Source organism: Dysidea avara, chromosome 1, assembly GCF_963678975.1.
Source record: "Dysidea avara chromosome 1, odDysAvar1.4, whole genome shotgun sequence".
Lineage (NCBI taxonomy): Eukaryota > Metazoa > Porifera > Demospongiae > Dictyoceratida > Dysideidae > Dysidea > Dysidea avara.
The window spans coordinates 51,827,216-51,833,215 of NC_089272.1; positions in this window are offsets into that span (position 1 = coordinate 51,827,216).

The window sequence follows — 6,000 nt, forward strand, 5'->3', positions numbered from 1 at the left end:
ACAAAGAAACCACCATGGAGAGTTCTGTAATAAATATATGTATCAAGACACACGGTAGTGTGTCGTGCGGCCCAAGAAGCCGGCGTGCCACACCCGTGAGTATATTGACAGGAAGAACGAAAACGTCATTTGCACACCTTTGTATCTCGGTGATCACTTATCTGAGTGGAACCAAATTTTCTACACAGTTGCCCGCCAGCCAAGGGAGTCTACATTCCAAATTTGAAGGAAATCGCTCCAGCCATTTCCGAGATACGAGCTGCCAAAGTTTCGTTTTTTTCTTCGTTTTTGTTTTCTTCTTCTTCTTCTTCGTCTTTTCGCACACTTGCAAAAATTACTATAACAAGCAAACGCGTACTCCGATCATTTTGAAATTTGGCACACAGAAAGGGAGTCCAACGGCGAATCCTAGCATCAAATTTGGTACAAATCCGATGAATGGTTCAGGAGTTATGACCGATTATTCGCGTAAAACAAGATCGATTTGTTGTCAAGCCTACAGGGTAAACCGCTTCATGAAATGAGTTGACAATTGCTATGTAGATGGAGTAACCATCGTAGGAGTGCCTTTTGGTGGTTTGAAAGGAATCGAGATAAAGACCACGGAGACATGACACAAACCCAACCTGTGTCACAATTACGCAATCGATTTTTATGAATAAAAAAGTATTAGTTTTCACGCCTACTAGGCAAACCGCTTAGAGCAATGAGCTAAAAATCGGTGTATAGCTGGAATAATCTTCATAGAAAGTCCTTGCAGTAGTACAGAAGAATCGGATTACAAACCACTGAGTTATGATTCGAAAGCCAACTCCGTGTAGCAAATGCGAGATCGAGATACTCTAATAGAACAGTCACCCTAATAGAGCATTCGGCTAGTTTATTTATTCCATTATAGAATTGTATTACATCACAAGTTATTCTGTAGGGAGTTCAGCTGCAAACAGTTAATCTTATAGACAGTTCAGCAAGAAGACAATCACCATGTGGAGAGTTAAGCAAATATATCACTTTAGAGATTCAGAACATTACAAGTCACACTGAAGAAAGTTCAGCTATAAACAAGTCATGCACTGTGTAGAGAATTCAGCTACAATTAAGTCACTCTCTAGAGAATTCAGTTACACAGAATTCAGCTACACACAAGTCACTGTGGAGAGAGTTCAGCTACAAACAAATTACCCTTTAGAGTGATCAGCTACAAACAAAACACTTTGCAGGGTGTTCAGCTGCAACAAATCAACCTTTAGAGCGATCAGCAATGAACAAATCAACACAAATCTACCTGTAGAGAGATAAGCTAGAAACAAATTACCCTGTAGAGAGTTCAGCTACAAAAAATCACCCTGTAGAGACATCAGCTAGAAACTAGACACAATGTAAGGAGTTCAGCTACAAGCAATCACCCTGTAGAGAGTTCAGCTACAAACAAACCAACCTGTAGAGCGATCAGCTAGAAACAAATTACCCTGAAGAGAGGTCAGCTACAAAAAAATCACCCTGTAGAGATATCAGCTAGAAACAAATCACCCTGAAGAGAGGTCAGCTACAAAAAATCACCTTGTAGAGAAATCAACTACAAACAAAACACTTTGCAGAGAGTTCAGCTACAAACAAATCAACCTTTAGAGCGATCAGCAACAAACAAATCTACCTGTAGATAGATAAGCTAGAAACAAATCACCCTGTAGAGAGTTCAGCTAAAACAAATCAATCTGCAGAGAGATCAGCTATGTACAAATCACCTTATAGATAGTTCAGCTACAAACAAATTACCTTGTAGAGAGATCGGCTACAAACAAATCACCCTGCAGAGAGAACAGCTATGTACAAACTAGACACAAAGTAAGGAGTTCAGCTACAAGCAAATTACCCTGTAGAGAGTTCATCTACAAACAAATCAACCTGTAGAGCAATCGGCTAGAAACAAATCACCCTGAAGAGAGGTCAGCTACAAAAAAATCACCCTGTAGAGAGATCAGCTACAAAACAAATTGCCCTGTAGAGAGATCGGCTACAAACAAATCAACCTGCAGAGAGATCAGCTACACACAAATCAACTTGTAGAGAGTTCAGCCACAAACAAATTACCCTGTAGAGAGATCGGCTACAAACAAATCAGCCTGTAGAGAGTTCAGCTAAAACAAATCAACCTGCAGAGAGATCAACTACAAACAAATCACCTTATAGAGAGTTCAGCTACAAACAAATTACCCTATAGAGAGATCGGCTACAAACAAATCAACCTGCAGAGAGATCAGCTACACACAAATCAACTTGTAGAGAGATCAGCTAGAAACTACACACAATGTAAGGAGTTCAGCTACAAATAAATCACCCTGTAGAGAGTTCAGCTAAAACAAATCAACCTGCAGAGAGATCAGCTACAAACAAATCACCTTTTAGACAGTTCAGCTACAAACAAATTACCTTGTAGAGAGATCGGCTACAAACAAATCAACCTGCAGAGAGATCAGCTACACACAATTCAACTTGTAGAGAGATCAGCTACAAACAAATCACCCTGTAGAGAGATCAGCTAGACAATGTAAGGAGTTCAGCTACAAGCAAATCATCATGTAGAGAGTTCAGCTACAAACAAACCAACCTGTAGAGCGATCAGCTAGAAACAAATCACCCTGAAGAGAGGTCAGCTACAAAAAATCACCCTGTACAGATATCAGCTAGAAACAAATCACCCTGAAGAGAGGTCAGCTACAAAAAATCACCTTGTAGAGAGATCAACTACAAACAAAACATTTTGCAGAGAGTTCAGCTACAAACAAATCAACCTTTAGAGCAATCAGCTACAAACAAATCACCTTATAGACAGTTCAGCTACAAACAAATTACCTTGTAGAGAGATCGGCTACAAACAAATCACCGTGAAGAGAGATCAGCTACACACAAATCAACTTGTATAGAGATCAGCTACAAACAAATCACCCTGTAGAGAGATCAGCTAGAAACTACACACAATGTAAGGAGTTCAGCTACAAACAAATCACCCTGTAGAGAGATCAGCTACAAACTAGACACAAAGTAAGGAGTTCAGCTACAAGCAAGTTACCCTGTAGAGAGTTCATCTACAAGCAAATCAACCTGCAGAGCAATCAGCTAGAAACAAATCACCCTGAAGAGAGGTCAGCTACAAAAAATCACCCTGTAGAGAGATCAGCTAGAAACAAATCACCCTGAAGAGAGGTCAGCTACAAACAAAACACTTTGCAGAGAATTCAGCTACAAACAAATCAGCTTGTAGAGAGATCAGTTACACACAAATCAACCTGTAGAGATAAGCTAGAAACAAATCACCCTGTAGAGAGTTCAGCTACAAGCAAAACACCCTGCAGAGAGTTCAGCAACAAAGAAACCACCATGTAGAAAGTTCAGCTACAAACAAATCACCTTATAGAGAGTTCAGCTACAAACAAATCACCCTGTAGAGAGATCAGCTAGAAACTAGACACAATGTAAGGAGTTCAGCTACAAGCAAATCACTCTTTAGTGAGTTCAGCTACAAACAAATCAACCTGCAGTGAGATCACCTACAAAAAAGCACCTTGTACAGAGTTCAGCTACAAACAAATTACCCTGTAGAGAGATCGGCTACAAACAAATCAACCTGTAGAAAGATCAGCTACACACAAATCAACTTGTAGAGAGATCAGCTACAAACAAATCACCCTGTAGAGAGATCAGCTAGAAACTACACACAATGTAAGGAGTTCAGCTACAAGTAAATCACCCTGTAGAGAGATCGGCTGCAAATTAATCAACCTGCAGAGAGATCAGCTACACACAAATCAACTTGTAGAGTGATCAGCTACAAACAAATCACCCTGTAGAGAGATCAGCTAGAAACTAGATACAATGCAAGGAGTTCAGCTACAAGCAAAATCACCCTTTAGTGAGTTCAGCTACAAACAAATCAACCTGCAATGAGATCACCCACAAAAACGCACTTGTACAGAGTTCAGTTACAAACAAATTACCCTGTAGAGAGATAAGGTAGAAGAAATCACCTTGTAGAGAGTTCAGCAACAAAGAAACCACCATGTAGAGAGTTCAGCTGGAAACAAATCACCCAGTAGAAAGATCAACTAGAAGAAGTTACCTTGTAGAGAGTTTAGTTACAAAGAAACCATCATATAGAGAGTTCAGCTACAAAGAAATTACCCGTAGAGAGTTCAGCTAGAAGAAGTCACCTTGTAAAGAGTTCAGCTACAAAGAAACCATCATGTACAGAGTTCAGCTACAAAGAAACCACCTGTACAGAATTCAACTACAAACAAATCACCCTGTATAGAGATCAGCTAGAAGAAGTTACCTTGTAGATAGTTCAGCTACAACAATTCACCCTGTAGAAAGATCAGCTAGAAGAAGTCACCTTGTAGAGTGTTCAGTTACAAAGAAACCATCATGTAGAGAGTTCAGCTGCAAACAAATCACTCTGTAGAGAGTTCAGCTACAAAGAAACCGCCATGTAGAGAGTTCAGCCTCACACAAACCACCTTGTAGAGAATTCAACTACAACAAAGCACCCTGTAGAGAAGAAGTTGCCTTGTAGAGAGTTCAGCTACAAAGAAACCATCATGTAGGGAGTTCAGCTACAAAGAAACCCCCATGTAGAGAGTTTAGCTGCAAACAAATCACCTGTAGAGAGTTCAGCTAGAAACAAATCACACCATAGAGAGATCAGCTGGACGAAGTCACCTTGTAGAGAGTTCAGCTACAAAGAAACCATCATGTAGACAGTTCAGCTGCAAACAAATCACCCTGCAAAGAGTTCAGCTACAAAATAATCATTCTGTAGAGAGTTCAGCTAGTCGAAGTCACCTTATAGAGAGTTCAGCTACAAAGAAACCATCATGTAGAGAGTTCGGCTACAAAGACACCACCATGTAGAGAGTTTAGCTGCAAACAAATCACCTGTAGAGAGTTCAGCTAGAAACAAAATACCCTGTAGAGAGACCAGCTAAAAGAGGTTACCTTGTAGAGAGTTCAGCTACAAAGAAACCATCCTGTATATAGTTCAGCTACATTTCAAGTCACCCAGTAGAGAGATCAGCTGCAAAAAAGAATATCCTGTGGGGCATAATGAGCATGTAATAAATATATGTATATAATTTGTATAATTACAAATAAAATCAAAAATAATTGAAGTACTAAAATTCTTCTTTAAGTTCTTTTCTTCTTCCTGTAGTAAAGAAAAAAACACATGGGTTAAAAAAGCCCCAAAGCCAGCCATAGGCCGGCTTTGCAGTATACAAATACAAAAAGAAGTGATATCTAATCAAAAACAGCCAAGCTGTAAAAAAAGGTGTGGCCCCCAAAACGCCATGGTGAAAAAAGATGTGAAATCCAAGGTGGCGGCCAAGAAATGGCTGTTATGGTAGGTTAATGGTTACATTTTAATAACGACAATTCAGGTGATTTTTGTGCCGCTTGGTCTTGGCACCAAATTCACCTGAATTGTTGTTATTAAAATGTAACCATTAACCTACCATCACAGCCATTTCTTGGCCGCCACCTTGGATTTCACATCTTTTTTCACCATGGCCTTTATGGGGGCCGCACCTTTTTTTACAGCTTGGCTGTTTTTGATTAGAGTATATATATCAAGACACACGGTAGTGTGTCGTGCGGCCCAAGAAGCCGGCGCGCCACACCCGTGAGTATATTGACAGGAAGAACGAAAACGTCATTTTCACACCTTTGTATCTCAGTGATCACTTATCCGATTGGAACCAAATTTGCTACACAGTTGCCCGCCAGCCAGGGGAGTCTACATTCCAAATTTAAAGGAAATCGCTCCAGCCATTTCCAAGATACGAGCTGCTAAAGTTTCGTTTTTTTTCTTCGTTTGTTGTTGATACCATCATAATGAATGAGACATGTATATACATTTACAAATTCAGTAACCCTCGGTCACATGCGACCACAAAGCTGGTGATCAAGTGATACCAACGTGGGCATGGCAAGGGAGAAAAGTAATTA